General features: G+C 39.6%; 1 long non-coding RNA gene across 5 annotated transcripts in view; it reads left to right on the top strand.

The window, feature by feature from the left end:
- Positions 1–17,579, top strand: part of LOC308597832 — a 46,493-nt gene that overhangs the window by 9,050 nt on the left and 19,864 nt on the right. The window contains exons 2-3 of one of the 5 annotated variants that reach the window (XR_014013170.1): positions 3,397–3,556; positions 4,020–4,700. The exons of 2 other annotated variants lie outside the window; for them this stretch is intronic. This is a non-coding gene — a long non-coding RNA (uncharacterized lncRNA). Of the gene's footprint in view, positions 1–3,396; positions 3,557–4,019; positions 4,701–17,579 lie in introns of those variants that run through there. 2 more of the 5 variants (XR_014013166.1, XR_014013167.1) reach the window with 2 other exon arrangements.

A 17,579-nucleotide genomic window follows, 5' to 3' on the forward strand; every position in this document is an offset into this window, starting at 1 on the left:
ATTTGAATGTATTCATTTTTGTTTGCCAAGAAAGTATGAAATAACGCTGCAGTTTGCTTCTTTGTTGTGTTCAGTTATATTTTGTTACCCTGGGACTGACTTTCCCAATCCTGTTTTCAAGCTTTTTCAATGTCTTCTCCGGTTTTCTTTGTTTAAACAAGCCTATGACAGAAACATATTCCCTAATTGTTATCAATCATTCATAAACAAGCAGCACACATGGCATTCCCCCTTTGGCACTCTGCCTCTTTAGTGTATTTCAAAGGCATCTGTTTCCTCAAATTGTCTATTCCCTTTGTTTAGTGCAGCACTGAGTTTCTAAGACTAAATAACCCCATATGTTGATTGGAACATTTTCTTTTTCCTTTAAAGGTTTCTGCCTTTTAAAACTCTTCATCCCAAAAGCACAATTTTGGTAATAATTTCCTATCACTTTTATTCCCAGCTTACGGGTAAATGAAATGGATTTAAGTGTGTTAGTATCTTGGACCCAAGCACACTGCTTAGAAGCAAATTGCTTTGATTTAAATAGGATTGAAGTGTACACTGAGGACCAGTCCTAGTATTAGGCAAAGTGAGGCAGTCCCCTTAGGTGGCACATGCTGTGGGGTAGCATTCTCCTTTATTGGAGGACAAACTGCCCTGCGTTCCCTAAACTTACCTGCTGCCCTCATGTTGTGAAGGATACTATTCATGTTGTGAAGGATACTATTCTATTTCTGGTGTTGAAGTAAAAATCAGTTGCCAGCCTACTTGGCTTCTGTTTGTGGAATTGTAGTATCTTTGGTTGTGTTGAATGCTGTAATTCTAGTTGCGCAACAGAGATCCACTTATGCAGTAGAACTCCACCCTTCTATTCTCTGCCCTACATCTTCCTGAACACCCTCATAATCGGCTCCGGAGGATTGATTGGAGGACCTTCCAGAGCAGGTTTTGGGGCATGAGTGGAGCTCTGTGTATGCTGCTTGGATACAACACATAGTCTGTTGCCTCAGGTAGTAAAACATTGGCCAGGTCCTATGTACCCTATATTGTGTTTGAGAATTCTTCTAAGAGAGATGATTGAATCAGTATGAATAATGGGTAGCAATGGGACTTGAGGCTGAAGGGCAGGTAATAAATAGCAACAACAATGAGAGCCAGAGGATGGGTAAGTGGGAAGATAGGAAGGAGCTGTTTTCATCAAATTGATATAACAATTCCCTTTTGACTAATATGAGCACAAGCAACACATCTTGCCACATAGGTTCTTTCAGAGTGTTAGCTCCTTGTGGAGGAAGAAAGAACCTCAGACAACACAGAAGACATGACTGCCCTGGTAGCTGAATTGAGAGAGGAGAAATCTGTCCTTTTATATCTCAGTCTTATAATAATATTATGAGATAATCAATTACAATTTATAAATATTGTTTGTTGGAAATAACTTTTTATAGGAATCAAATCAACCAAGGATTTTTCTGGTGTGTTAAACTGCAGCATGGCATAATTACATTTCTATTCTCCTGCTTTCTTTACATTGATTCAACAAGAGTAAGCAATTACTGAGTTCACAATGAGTGAATGGATTCTACTAGATGCCATGAACTTTAAGATAATATTTACCAAATTGTTAAAGGGTTACTTTTTTCAACTGAAAACCAATTTTGGAGCTATTATTTGAGAACATACTATATTTTGCAGAAATGATTCTTAAGTGCAATGTAGTGGTATAATAATGGAAATGTATTTGCATTTTTATCATGTCATATAATGTTTGTATTTCCAAAGCTATAATAAGTATTAAGGGACATGCCACATTAGGGGTTATTTTGTCATTGTGCATGAAAAACACTGGTAGACTTATAAAACCTTGCAGAAAATTTCAGAATCACTCAAACAAAGATTTATAATTTGGCATAATATTTGGACTTTGATTATTTTACAATTTGGAATGTTTTTAATGTGGCTTTTATTGGATTCTTAAATTGGAAAACTTTATAAATATTATTTTTTTTAAAAGAGACCCACAATTTCAATATACACGTGAGAGAGACAGCATATGCCTGTTCAATCCCCTATACATCTGGAGTAAGTCTTAGCTTGGTTACTCCTTGATTGGAGTTTCCTTGATTGGACTTGGTTTTCCCTCCTTGAAAAGTGTATGAGCCAAAGGAGGAAGTTGTATGAGGAACACTTCCCACTTCCTGTTTCAGTTTTTTATACTCTTCAGCTTTATTTACTCTTCAAAGCTCAGATCAGCACCTGAGCTGCCAATCCTTTTCTCACTTCCCCTTTCAGCTCTATGTGCTATTCAAGGCTCAGATTGGCACTTCAGTAGCTGAAGAGAAAGAACAGCTAGTGAGTGGTAGTGGATCTGGGAAACCAGGGGATGGGGAAGGAAGACAGTGACTGGGTGAGGCAAAGAGGGGGTTGGGAGGGAGGGGGTGTTAGTAAGAGAGGGCACATGCATACACACAGATCAAATCCAATGAAATTGCATATTTTTATGGGTTCCCTCCTCCAAACCACCATCAAATCACTTAGTCACATCTGTTTCTGTTCCCTGAACCTTTAATCGCCAGTGCTTTGTGCTATCAGGTGCCATGCAAATGTCATAAATAAATCATTGAAATCTAAAGCTGTAATGAGAGATGTGGGAGGTAAGATTGAGGGATTACAGTGGCCCAAATTAATTTATTCCCCCCCCCCAATTTATTTATTTATAAGGTGCACTTTTTAAAAATAATAATAATAGTAAAGTGGTATATAACATATCAGAATAAAATCAGCAAATCGATTTCCCCAAACTCATCATTTAAAACATTAATACAGTGGTACCTTGGGTTAAGAACTTAATTCGTTCTGGAGGTCCATTCTTAACCTGAGGTACCACTTTAGCTAATGGGGCCTGTCACTGCGCCACTGTCGCACAATTTCTGTTCTCATCCTGAAGCAAAGTTCTTAACCCGAGGTACTATTTCTGGGTTAGTGGAGTCTGTAACCTGAAGCATCTGTAACCCAAGGTACCACTGTACTAATTGTATGATTACTTGAGGACACAGTAGAGGCATTTGAAGTAAGACTTTTTTGCTACCCTTATTGCCGTATTGTAGGTGGGATTATGTGCTCTAACCAGGGCTAGGTTGGCCTCAGATCAAGGTTTATGCCACTGGTGCTCTCTCTCTCTCTCTCTCTCTCTCTCAGTCAATCAATCCATCAATCAATTTATATACCACCCTATACCCAGAGGTCTCAGGGCAGTTTACAGAACAAAATCAGAATATAAAACCACAAAATATATAATCAAATTAAAAACAACAATCCAATAAAGCCCCCGAAAAAAACAACAACCCACATTTGAAAAGGGCATAGGCTCTAGCCGTCAAACATCCTGTTTTGTTACATGCAACTTCCTAGAATACCAGTATGCACTGCAGATTTCACAACACCAGAGAGGGTGTTCAGAAGCGATCATGCCACATCTCCCCATTCTACAGCAGGACGAGAAACTTGACAGGATCACCTGTTCTATCCACTGGAAAATCTCTTAAGAGCATTCAGGAATCCATCAGGATCTGTAAGTCTCCAACAGCAAATAATCTTAATAAACACCCTTACAGAGGAGGATAGCTGTTGTGAGCTGAAACTTCACTGGGAAATTTACCTCTACCCTGCTCTTAAAAAGGGATATACCATTGCCCCACACATTCTTGCAATTGAGCCCATGGGTTTAATACTCTGGGGCTGAAATTGCTGGTTTAGTGTACGTTCAATAAAAGATTGTGGGGTATACTCATTTAAACTCTGGTGCTTATGGGAAGTCTAGTGGCAGTATCCTATTTTCCCCCTGCAACTGATATTCATATTGCCTCTGATGCTGGGGAATATACAGGCAGTATCACTAGCAGCCATTGTCCTCCATGAATTGGTCTTTGTAAGAGCCCTTTTAAAACATTGATTCTTAGTGTTAGCATCATAGACAACTTGGAAGTAAATATTTACTTTTCACATAGCATCTGTTCCTGTGTCTCTATATACAGCTTGGATCCGTAGTCCTTTGTCTGGAAGGTACAACTGGCAAGTTTGCAGCTAGCTGGGAGAAGGAAATTGTATCTGCTTTGGGAGAAATTAGATCCTGTGTTTTGTTGGTTCTGGCAGCAGTTGGCAAGTTAGATTTACACCACCAAACACCTTATTAAAGTTAATGAAGACTGTGAGCAATAAGAGAAGATTAATTGGTTTTCATACGAATTTTGTTGTAAACTTTCAGTGTGGCATATTATCCATGCACAGTGTTTATGCACCATTTTTGAGCAATTTCACTGTAATTTCCCCTTAAATGAAATCTGCAGAAGTGGTTAGACTCTGTACAATATGAACTACCCAACAATAGATACGGGTAATGCATAAAAAAACATCCTGTGTATTTTTCTGGTCTAGAGAAAATGAGTCATAGGCATAATTGGTTGAGCAGGTCAGTATCAGTCAGCTACTGAACTGAACATTTTAAATGTGGCTTTAGAGTTATTTGTTCAGAGGATATTTTGGTAAATCCTGCTGTTCCTATGAATTAGCTTATTTATTCAGAAGAATTGAGTGTACCATACCCTGCTTTGCATATATTTCATTTAGGAATAGGGCCATTGCTGTTCAATATCCTATTTGATTCTGTTCCACTTTTCAGCCAGGAAACCTGCTTAGAAATAAAAATTGCCCCAATATGTGGAGTTGTCTGTGGCAGTCCTTTCTGACCTTTGACTGTTGATGTCAAACATTTCCAGGCTCTTATCTCCACTGGCAGGGGGAAGAGGGAGCTGCAGGTGTTATTCAGGGGCCAAGACCCTTGTATGAACAGTTACTGGGTATGAATTACAGCTCCTAATGTTTCAGTTGTAGGCACTTTTTCATTATTAACCTTTCTGTTTTGCCTGATGGAGAGTTCTGTCTCGAAAGCTTGCGTAACCCTACACAAGACAAAAGATACCTGAATTATTTTGTGTCTATGATACTTTGTAGATAATAACTTGCAATGCACGACAGAGGGAGGATGTGCTTCGTCTGCTGAAGCAACTGTGTTGGGCTAAAGACAATGCTGGACCTGAAGTTGAGCAAACCTGAGTGCATCCAAATGTGCATACTTTGAGTGGTGAAGCCCCTGTGCGAATGCACTCAAAAAGTGCAATTTTCTCTCCAGGATCAAGAAGAACAGTTCTGTGTGATTAGGGCAGAAACCAGCTGTGTACTGTGTACTGTGCTAGGACGGGGTGGAGAGCCTTTTTCAGTCCGAAGACTGAATTCCCTTCTGGGGGTCACATGCCAGTGGTGGGTGTGGCCAGAAGCAAAATTGGGCGGAGCAATGGATGTAAATTTTAGCTTTAGTAGCTAAAATTTTAGCTTTAATTTTAGTGGGCTGATTCTACATGCATTCACACAACCACTTCTCTGTCTTCCCACCAGGCAAGTGAGAGGCATTATCAGAGTTCACAGGCACATTTTAACCAGGCGAAGCATAGCCAAGAGGGGTTTGGTCTAGGGCAGTGTTTCCCAACCTTTTTTGGGCAAAGGCACACTTGTTTGATGAAAAAAATCTCGAGGCACACCACCATTACAGCCCCATGACGTCAGCGCTCAGCGTCACGCCGGGAGGGACGCACGAAAGTGTAAGTTTCAATTTTTTCCCCTCCCCCTTGCCGGGGAACCTCCAAGCTTTGGGGGTGGGGGGGGGAGGCAGCAAAGCGAGGCAGGAAGGAGAGCGCGGCTTGGCTGGGTGAGCTTTGGCAGGGGCAGGGAATGAGAGCCGCGAGGCGGGCGCTGCGGGCGGAGGCGCTGCCCGCCGAGCTCGCAGGCAGCCAGGCAGGCAGACGGCGAGAGCCCCGCGCTGGGCGGCCTCTCCTCGCCGCCGCCGCCCCACCTCTCGCCGCCTGACTCGCCCGCCTCCCTCCAGGCAACATCTCGCGGCACACCAGGCAACATCTCGCGGCACACTAGTGTGCCGCGGAACAGTGGTTGGGAAACACTGGTCTAGGGAGTATCCTGAGGGCCTGGCAGAGCCAGAGAGGTTTGGAGGGCCAGATTCTCCTCTCCAGAGCACTTGCAATGTACTGTACTGCATTGTTGTTACTTCACTCTTCTGCCAAAGACCTTGGGATAGCACATGAGAAAAGGCCAGTGTCAAAATATAAGACTATGATATAATATGAAAACGTTGACATTAGGACCCATGGAGGGGATGGGGGGAAGTCTCGAGATTCAGAGAAATCTCTCTATATGGATATGTATTTGGTTTTGTTATAAATTTATATTTGTAAAATCAAATAAAAATGATAAAAGGCCAGCATCCGATGTTGGCACCATCAGGCAACTGCCAAGGCCGCACGCAGAAACAGAGGAGCCGTTGCAAACCCAGAAGACTCTTGGTCATAATTTCTTCTCCTCCCTGCTCTCTCTGTTCACCTTCCCTTTGGAAGCACTGACAAGAATAAGTAGTAATAGTAAATAATAATAATAATAATAATAATAATAATAATAATAATAATAATAATAATAATAATAATAATTATTATTATTATTATTATTATTATTATTATTATTATTATTATTATTATTATTATATCCTTCCCCTCTGTCCCCAAAACAAGTTGATACAATGTGCCCTAAGGCCACCTTTGTGACCAAATCTTTATATTCCAGACTGGTCTCCACACATCTGGGTGTGTTTTTAAATAGAATTTATTTTGGAAAAATAAATAGAATTTATTTAAAAACCCAAAACGAATTAGGAACCAGAAAAACATCACTTTCAGTAAACTTGTAAGCAGCATTTCAATAAATAAAAGGCAGAGCATCTGCCTCTAGCACTTAGGGAGGGGAGGTCAAGCCCGGTGACTTTAAAGCATTAGAGTCACTATCTAGCAAAAGCATTGAGAAGACAGAGTAACTCTGTTTATTCCACATCCGTTTTAAAAATATGGCAAGCCCACTTCTTTATTTTTTTTTTAAGGATAGCTATATGCACTCTTGGGTTCAAACCCCTGCTCAGCCATGAAGCTTACTGGGCATCTTAGTGTTTTTTGATCTAACCTGCCTCACAGGGTTGCTGTGAAACTAATATGGTATGATTCCCCATATGCTGACTTGAATACCTTGGTATAATTGTGGTGCTTACTGCTGTTGGCACTCCAATAGGCTTTGAACATGGAAAGGCTCCATCCAAGTTAACAGTCATGTTAGCTTCCATCAGAACAGGATGAAACATGATAAGATGACTTTATATTTAAATCTAAGCCTGAAATCCTGAAACCATTTGCTCAAAGAAATATCATTGAGATCATTTAATTGTGTATTTGTCACAGTGCAACTGCTGGTGACTTAAGTCTTGTGGGCTTGTGGTTAGGTTAGCTAAATACTGGAGAAAATGTGTGCCTGCCCTCTTCCCCTAAACATTCCAATACTGTTAAAGAAGATGAGACTTAATTAGTTTTGTCCTCAAATTTCTATGATTCATACTGTGGAATTTCAACTATTTGTCTGAGACAGAATTCTTTTGAAAATAATGAGCTCAGAAAATTGCAAATGGTTTTTAGAAACAAGCATCTCAGTTTGCAGCTTGAGAAATTCACACATTATTAAGAAGCTGACTTAGTTGATCTTTTGGGAAAAAAACTTTTGTGATGCAGTTTGGCTTTCCACATCATAAATCACCTTTAAAGTACATTTATAAGCTCAGTTCTGTTTTATCTTCACATTTGAAAGACATCAAGCACCAAATCTCTCCTAAAGTTACCTGCATATCATATACAGAGAAACTAAGAAGAGCAGTGAATGTTTTCTAATGTGCAATGCAATAGAAATATTACCATACTTTTCCATGTATAAGACATGGGGTTTTTTACTCTAAAATTATGTTCAAAAACTTGCCTCGTCTTATACAATGATAGTCAATGGGGTGGACGGGTGATTGGCTGTAGCTGCAAGCAGGAGCTTTCAGCGACGATTGGTGACTGCTAGAAGGGCTGCTTTGGATTGGCTGCTGCTTCTCTAATTGGGTTGGTGATTGGCTTCTGCAGCAAACACTGCTGTTGATTGGCTGTCGCTGCCACAATTGGTGGCTGCTGTTTTGGGAACATGCACAATTGCCAGTGGACAGCTTTTCTCAGTTGGGTAAGAATTTTTTTGCTGAGGAAGGGTCTGTATGTGATTGGCTGTCGCTGTGGCAAGTGGGCAATTGTCTGCTGCCAGCGACTGTCAGCGTCTATGCTGCATGTGAGCGATTTTTGGCAATCCCGCCCCCAAGCTGTAAAACTGGCCAGTCCTCTCAAAAAAGCTCAACAACTCTGAGCCATCTCCCCACCACCACCACCACCACCACCACCGCCATTTTCTTAAATTTGAGTCCCCCAAAACACGGGGCATCTTATAGTTGGGGGAGTCTTATAGACGGAAAAGTATAGTAATTGATCCCAGAAAATGTGTTATCAAAGACAGAGGCTGGGAGTATGAACAACCATAGCATGGGTACAGATTTTGCTTGTAGCACCAAAGCTGTGGGGTGAGTGGGTATTCTGTTGCTTGTAATGAATCCTAGCTCTTTGGAAATAGCAAAGGACCTCAAGCAAAAACACTGGCAAGCATTTAAAGTCTCAAGCCAAAGGTTTCCAGGTACCAGCTCAATGCGTTTGGATGCATTTCCTGTCTCACGCTGCAGAATAGTACAGACATCATATATGCTCTGAAACCTTTCCTAGTTAATTTTCACATACCAGAAGACCCGTCTAAAGTTCATTGCTAAACATTTCTTGCACAGGAAGGTTCCTGGCTCTCCGAAGGAAGCAGTGGTTTGCCTTTGATTAAAGAAACCATCATTTGATCCAGATGATTAAAACTGAGGTTTGAAGTCATCTGGTTTCTCAAGTTGATCATTCTTTGGCAAAGTGGTCTTCCACCATGGCTCACCGCAATAATAGCATTCCTACTTAATAGTACTGATACAATTGGAATTCAACACATTCTTGCTGTTTCTTCAATTGTGTCAATGCTCTGTCTAAAAAGACAAGCTAGTTGATTCATGTTTAACTAAGGCTGAGGTTTCTCTCTCAGCCTAACCTACCTTTCACAGGGTTGTTGGGAGGATCAACTCAGTAGTATCACCAGAAAAAATATTAGGCTAAACAAAGGGAAGCAAGCAAGCTTTGTTTCACGTGTTTCATTTGTAAAAGAGAAAAGCATCCAAATGGTCTATTCTCTACTGCCAATTTTCTATTAAGTAAATCCTATTGATGGTGATAGAATTAACTTTCAAGTAAAGTAAGCATGCTAAGGATTGCATCTTGATTTTAATTTCTAGTTTATCTTCTTCTTTGGCGATCACTCGTATCTGAGTAAGATTATCTTCTATAAACATGTTTTAACAATGAGTCCGTAAGTGACTGTGGAGCCCAATTCTGGATCCACATGTTCTTCCACAGTGGGGACATTGGTTTCCGGGCAGGAGTTGATCACGGTGTGGATTTGCCAAGCATTTGTACCTCTTAGCACGTTCCTCCCTTGCGTCCTGAGTTCGAACTTCTTCAAAGTCCATGACACCTTTGGTAAAGGCTGTTCTGCAACTGGAGCGCTTGCAGGCCAGTTCTTCCCAGTTCTCAGTGTTTATACTGCCTTTTAAAAAATTTGTCATGATACAGTCTTTAAACCTCTTTTGTTGACCACCAGCATTACGCTTTCCATTTTAAAGTTGGGAATAGAGTAGTTGCTTTGGAAGATGATAATCAGGCATCCACACAACATGATAAGTCCAGTAAAGTTGATGTTGAAGAATTATTGCTTCAATACTGGTGATCTTTGCTTCTTCCAGTACACTGGTATTAGTTTGCCTGTCTACCCAAGTGATGTGTAAACAAGCATTTTGGTTTCCCTGCAAATGTCCCAGTCCTCATGTCTGTGTGAAACTTTTTTTTTTCACTTTTAGAAAACATAGGGCTCTGTTCAGTGGGGGTTGGGCTACTTTTTAGGGGCTAATGGGTCCCCCTTAGTGCCACTTATAAAAATAAAAATGGGAGTTGTCATGTACAGTCCCCTGAATTTGAAAGCAAGATAAGAATGATGCAAATAAATAAAAATGTAAACTTTCTTAGTTAACATCTTGTTCTGGAATTGAGCTCATCCTCATCTTGTTGCTGCAAATCCAGATTGTCACATTGCACTTGTAACAGATTAATCTACCCTGCCTAAAACCTTACTGACTAGCAACTTTTGTCAAGTGGTACATGGTTCCCCCCCCCCCTTTAGTACTTCTAACAGATCTTCGAAAAATGTTGCCATTTGAAGATATGGAATATAGTAATAAAGTGCAATATGTTTTGCCATTTAATAAGGAATAGAAACATACTTTGATTGTCCCTCAATATAGAATTAATAAAATAAAGGAAGATACAATTTATTTTGAATAATACTACAATCCCATCTGCAGGCTTCCGTTTCTGGTGAATAATGATATTATTACATATATATAAAACATGTAATAAGTGTTGGAAATGTAAAGAAAAAGAAGGAACATTTTATCATATGTGGTGGGATTGTAAGAAGGTGAAGGGCTTCTGGGAAATGATATATAATGAGATGAAAAAGATGTTGAAATATACGTTTGTTAAGACACCAGAGGCTTTTCTACTATGAATAGTAGGAAATGAAATAAATAGAATGGACTGTAAACTTTTCCAATATGCAGTAATAGCAACGAGAATATTATTGGCCCAAAAATGGAAACAGGAACAACTGCCGACGCTCGAAGAATGGAGAATGAAACTGATGGAGTATGCTGAACTGGACAAACTAACAGGAAAGATCAGATATATACGAGATCAAAAGTTCGTTGAAGACTGGGGAAAATTTTCAGACTATCTGAAATGTGTATGTGATGAGCAAATAACGCTAGTGGGATTTCAAGAAGTTCTGTAAATGATAGAGGACTATTGTATTGATGAAAACTAAGTGAGTGAAGGTTTATAAAATGAAATATAAAATTAGGAAATGCGTATTTTAAAATTTGAATAATGGATGATTGTCAGAGAGGTTGAAGGAAGTCTAAAAGAGAAAATATGTGATAAATTTAGATTGGATACTATAAATGTATGTTGGAAAATTTAATAAAAATTTTTTAAAAAAGAATAATGATATTATTAAAAAGAAAAGCTGAAACAAAATTAAACTTTTCAAAAGCCTAGGGTTTGTTTATGTCAAATGAGTATTTGTTAAGGGACCTGATTTTATTCACTAGAAGGGAAATTGCCACACATGAGATTTATTTGTCTCAAATCTAGCTTTCAGTCTCTTAAGGGGAACATCTGTGAAACATACGGGATAAGACTTGCTAAAAGATTGTGGGAACATGGACGTATGCTTCCTGTTGCAGAAAATTATTTATTGATTTAAATGCTTGTGCAACAGTTGGCAGGTGATCAAAAAATGTTACAACCTGATGTGTTGACAGCATCAGAAACGCAAAGTCCATCTTCCACTGACATCTGCCATACAGACCAAAGGCTCCCCACTCCCCCCAGTGCCTCCTCCTCCTCCTCCTACCTTGCGGTGTTGCATGTGTTTGTGGTTTCAGTTTGACAGGATCTATTCCAAATACTGCACAGAATTCAACAGTTTGCAATGGAAGCGTTTTGTGGGAATAAAAATAGCCATTTCTGGCCACTTTCCCTTGTGTAGTTTTTTCCCATGCCTTTCTGTTTACTTAACTTTCAACCCAATGTTGCAGTTAATCAGCTATGCTGAGAGAAATCCTTCTGATTTCATTACATTTTTGTTGCCATTTACCCCCCCCCCCAGCTTAATGTTAGTTCCCATAACCTTTAAGTGCCAGAATTAGTCAAACATCAGAACAGAAGAATTCCCAGTGCACTAGTGGAAGTTAGGGAAATGTGCTCAGCTAAGGCTTAAAACAAACAACGGGATGATTTCAACAGCCAGTGTAATTTATTTTTTTTCTGGGACAGGGTGGGTGCTGGTAGAAATGACAGCTGGTGGACTTACAGAAGTACACTTTAAGATTTATATACTAGCTCAAACCACTATAAAACATACTGGGTCAAATTCTTAAAACTACATATAGACCGACACTGTGTATGTGTTCTTGTGCGAGATTTATATATAAATATATTTCCCCTTAGAGCAGCTCATCAGTTCTCAGGGGAACTGCATTTTCATTTGCATTCCCAGCATTCTCAACGTTCTTGCTACATCTGCATTTGTAATTTTGCACGTTGAGCAAGAAGAAAATGGCTTGGATCACTTTTCATGATATAAATAAACCGGCAGCCGAGTAGACCATAACATATCCAAGAAAAACATTTCCTCTTCCAACCTGTCCTCTTCCTTGCATGCCATGTGCTATTCTTCCCTTCCCCACCGCAAGTCATTGCCTGCCCACTCCTTAGTCACAAACATTTAACAACAGTTCCCACTTTGTCTTATTTCTCCCCCCTCCACCTTTTCTCTGTTAGTTGTCAGTTCATGCTTCAAGATTAAACTTCCTGCTAAGATGCATCCATTCTTCAAACCCAGCCTTTCCCAGTTAAGTGCTCTAAAGATGTTTGTGGATTACTACCACCATTCCTGAGCACTGGACATGCTGGCTGAGGTAGTGGGAATTGTAGTACAAAACATCAGAAAGATACTAGATTGGGGGAGGTTGCTTAAATCCATTACTTGGGTGTGTTTCAATTAAGGTATTTAATTAAGTTGAATTTAATTAAGTTTTATTGATAAGGTATGACAAGACTCCCTGTGCTTTCTTTTGAAGAACAGATTCTTTAACAGCCCAGTTTTTCCAGTTGCAGGTCCAAAATGCAGAAATATTTCTAAAAATCATCAGTGTTCAATGCAGGAGGTTTATATATTTGTATACTTTGTGGAGAGCAAAACATTTAAAGTGATAAAGAATAGCAGTGTGCAATATACATGGCACTAAATATGAATAAATCAAAGTCAGAAAGCATATGATGGGGAAAGTCTACCATTATAACAGACCCTCCAACTGTCCCTATTTTCCAGGGACAGTCTTGGATTTACAGAAGCCATCCCAGTTTCTGATTTGATCCCAGAATGTCCCACTTTTCCTTAGGACATCCCTATTTTCATCAGAAAAATGTTGGAGGGTATGGAGTTATCTGACGCCCGAGGCATCTGAAGGCACCCCCATCTGAAGACCCCCAAGCAATCTGAAGGCAGTTTTAAATGTTTAATTTTTTTAATGTTTTTATATGTTAGAAGCCACCCAGAGTGACTGGGCGGGGTATAAATAGTAATATAGTAGTAGTAGTAATAATAATAATATTTATACCCTGCCTATCTGACTAGGCGAGGTATTATTGAATAGGATGTCCCTATTTTCATCAGAGAAATGTTGGAGGGTATGTTATAACAATAATCTAGCTTAGTAGCTAGAACACTGCATCAAGTGTGATTAGCTTGATGCCTGTTCCCTCTTTCAAGCTGCAGAGAAATTACCTGAGGGCCAAGTAAGACCAACCATTGGTCCATCTATCTCAGACCCATCAACACTGATTGATACCATTTTTTCAGGGTTCCATTTTCGGGTCAGGTTCTTTCCCAGCCCAACTTGGAAATACCAGAAATTGAATCTGAGACCTTCTGCGTGCAGCTTGTGCTCTACGGCTGAGCTATGGTTCGTCCCATAAATACCACTGGAAATTCAATTATTTTATCTGCATGTCGTTAAGTTTATACTGTCACAAGGCAGATTAAGTACACCATATAATAAAACTAGTGTTGAACATTTTGACACAAAGCTTCTGAGAATCCGTGGGTGGCTTGCCAGAAGATATGAGTAATGTATTTTGTAAAAGTTATAAGCTTAATGCCCTTTCATCATGTAATTCCTAGTGAGCTAATTTGCAACCAGGTGTAGCCTGCTTCTGGCATTGCTTCCACAGTACTTGGTTAGATTTTTGCAGTCTTTTCCAGGTGCCTTATCATCCGTAATAGATTTGTTCTTCTGCATTGAGAGGAGGATGTGCAGTATAGTACAATCCTTTGTATGTTTACTCAGAAGTAAATTCCACTGTCTTCAGGGGGGCTTCCTTCCCACTAAATGTGTCCAGGATTGAAGCCTTAATATTCTAGTAGCTTTTTGCCTCTAAGGATTCTAGAATGATATTCTAAATTCAATTCTTTACTGTATCTTCTTGTGACACACACAGCTTGTATGAGAGATCCTCATGGTCATTAAGTCCAAACCTTCACACACAATTCCTTCCCAATCTATGGTAATTCCTTTATTTTTTATGTTATTCCTGTGCTGGAAAAGAGTTGAGTTCCCCTGTTCTCTTGCAATCATAGAGCCATTGATTTCAGAATTCTACACTGAATAAGGATTTCAGCACTTGGCCATGTATCAGTTCACCCTTGGACATGATGTTCTGTACCAGAACTTTCATGCTAGTTCACTTTTGCAATGAAAATTGTTTTCTCGTAAGCATGTGGTTACCCAGCTCGTGTTGTGCAATGAGCTGTAAGAAGTATTTTTAAGACAATATGGTGGTAATAAAAGCCATATTTTAAATTTAGGGCTCCACTAATTTTACTGGCATTCACCTGGTAGTACTTCTTTTCTTTTTATTTTTTCCCCATTTCCAAATGCATTTTCATACATTACTATGAATAAGCTAAAGGAAACTCTGAAATTTTGAAACCATTTCAGCGAAGAAAACATGGCTTACCTCAAAGTGATACACAAGTACCTAATCAAAATGTGGCTTTTGTCAATTCAGATACACAGGAACTTCCCCCCCCCCATACTTTCCAACATAACCCCTGTGTTAAGTGGGGGGACAGTGTTATAGGCACCAGGATTTTTAAGAATCCAGGTATCCTGAGAATCTCATAATGCTCAGCAATCCTGAGGGCCACCATTGTTGCTGCAGAAACTAATGAAGGCCAGAGCAGCAGTCTTTTCCACCAGAAATGTACCTAGGATGTTAAAGGGCAAGGAGCCAAACTAACTGAACTGACAGTGAAATTTAGAAAGGTTTGGGTTTGCCTTGTGATTAACCTAGAAATTCCAAACTAAAACTCTGTAAACTCACTTCTAAACTCTGGGTTCATCACTCACTGTTTTCTATTATGCTTTCAAGTTGGGCTTGTGGTCTTTTGAATCATCGTACCATATTTACATATACGTGGATGCGTGCTTCTCTGTTCCGCTGAATTTCCTGTTTGACTATTGTACCTTTGAGGACTGGGGGGTGAGTGCATGAACTGAATCCACTGAAATGCATTGCATATGAAGTGATATGTGGAGATATCAAAAGTTCTGTACGTGGCAGTACAATGTGAAATAGCCCTTGGTGCTAACTTTGATGGGATGTTAACAAATAAAAATGGGAGGGTCCATTCATGTGTGGTTTTCAAAAGACACTGAAATAGGCAGGTAATGATAAGAGAGACAGAATGGTATTAATAGATTTTTTAAAGGGAGCCAGTGTGGTGTAATCGTTAAGAGCGTTGCACTCGGACCTTATAGTTGCTTGCGCCTAATGGGAGCCCAGCATCCTCAGGAAAACCATAGCTTCCCCACCCCTAAGATAAAAGGAGATCCAAAACTTTCAGCAACCACTACTAACACATTCAGGACTTAGTTTATGAAACACTGGAACTTATAAACCCTAGAAAGTGCAGTTCAAGGGATATCCGATGCACAGGTTATTAGTAGGGATTTATCGTATAAGTCACTATGTGGATATTAACCTGATCACATGAAAAAGCTATAGTCAGTCACCACAGATCGTACCTATTTTTACATAACAGATGAAACCAAGGGGAAAGATGGCAGGTTTCTTATAGATTTGTTTTCCATTATCATGTCAGATGAATTCGAAAATTCTTTTTGTTACAATAGGACATGTCAACGTTCTCTTAAGATGAAAGTGTACTTGAGGACCAGGGGAGAATCTACGGTATATTATTTAAGAAACAGAAAATCAACTAGGGAAAGGAAAAGATGGGTTCGGAAGACTGCAGTGGCTCTTAAAAGCCAGGCTATCCCTGACTATTAAACAAAGCAACTAGACCATGAATTCTAATAAGCTCTGAAGAATGTGGCCCACGATACTGCAATTCATTTTGATGTCAAGTTCCTGTTGAAACAGGTTTGCAGCAGACTGTATGACAAAGACCACAAGTCGTTTTTGAGTGAATTAAATCCTTTGGTTGTAGAAAACAAACCTTTCTTACAACAAAATGGATTACTAGTATCTATATTTGGTAAGTGAAAAAAAATATTAACTGAGTTTTATTGGAGGCAGGAATAGATGTCTAAATGCAAAAGCGGGGTTAAAATACATACAAAGAGCAACATCATACTATATAGATAAGATGTCTTCTATAATCAAAGTGTTTTAATAAGCCACTAACAGCTACTGGAGACTGCAAAAAAAATGTTCTTTGCAAAAAATATATATGTCTAATACAAGAAATACCCAATTGATAACTGTGCTTGGCAGGTGAGGGCCTCCTACAGATAATATCTTACCAGGAAATCTTTTCCACACAGTGAAGGAATTGCGTCTTTAGTTTTGTGATACCCACCCTTTGAAATTCCCTGCCATCTCTGTTGTTGTTTTGGTGCCTACTCAAGACCTACCTCTTTCAACAAGCCTTTTAAGTTGAGATTTTTCCAAGTCCTCATCTGTATTGCAATTGTTTCTAAGATGTTTTCATTGTTTGCTGTTTGCTATGCCAGGCTTCTTTGGAATGGTGGGATACAAATTTAATAAAACATAAATAAAAATAAAACAAGTAAACCTATGATGACTAAGATATTTGCCTGCTAAAGGCTTCAGGTTTCAGCTTCTCATTTTCCTGGACTACAAGAGCATCTCTAAACCTCTTAGGTTGGAGAACATAGTTTGTTTCTTGTCGCACCCATTCTGTCAGACAGTTTTAGCACAATTCAAAGTGTTGGTGCTGACCGAGGTATATTGGCCTCGGCCTAGTATACCTGAAGGAGCGTCTGCAGCCCCATTGTTCAGCCCAGACACTGAGGTCCAGCTCCCAAGGTGAGAAGTGAAGTTACAGGGATCCAAGCAGAGGGCCTTCTTCGTGGTTGCGCCCGCCCTGTGGAACACCTTCCCATCAGATGTCAAGGAAATAAACAACTATCTGACTTTTAGAAGAGATCTGAAGGCAGCCCTGTTTAGGGAAGTTTTTAATGTTTGATATTTTATCGTGTTGTTAATATTCTGTTGGAAAGCCACCCAGAGTGGCTGGGAAAACCCAACCAGATGGGTGGAATATAAATATTTTGTTGTTGTTGTTTTTGTTGTTGTTGTTATTATCCAGTCCCTGTAGGAAAACCAGTATTATTCCACTGTCTCCCCATATCTGTGTGTCAGAAATGGCATTTAATTTTCAAAGACTTCCCAAGCAGCATAGGGGAGGATAGGGCTTTGCCACGGGCAGGGTGGGAGGGAAACACTCCTCTCTTATAACTAATACATACATCAAGACACCTATAACTAAGATAATGGAGATGGTTCTCAGGACATGTTAATGGAAATGGACCGACGACATACCAG

The sequence above is a fragment of the Podarcis bocagei genome (assembly GCF_964188305.1).
Source record: "Podarcis bocagei genome assembly, chromosome: 11".
NCBI lineage: Eukaryota > Metazoa > Chordata > Lepidosauria > Squamata > Lacertidae > Podarcis > Podarcis bocagei.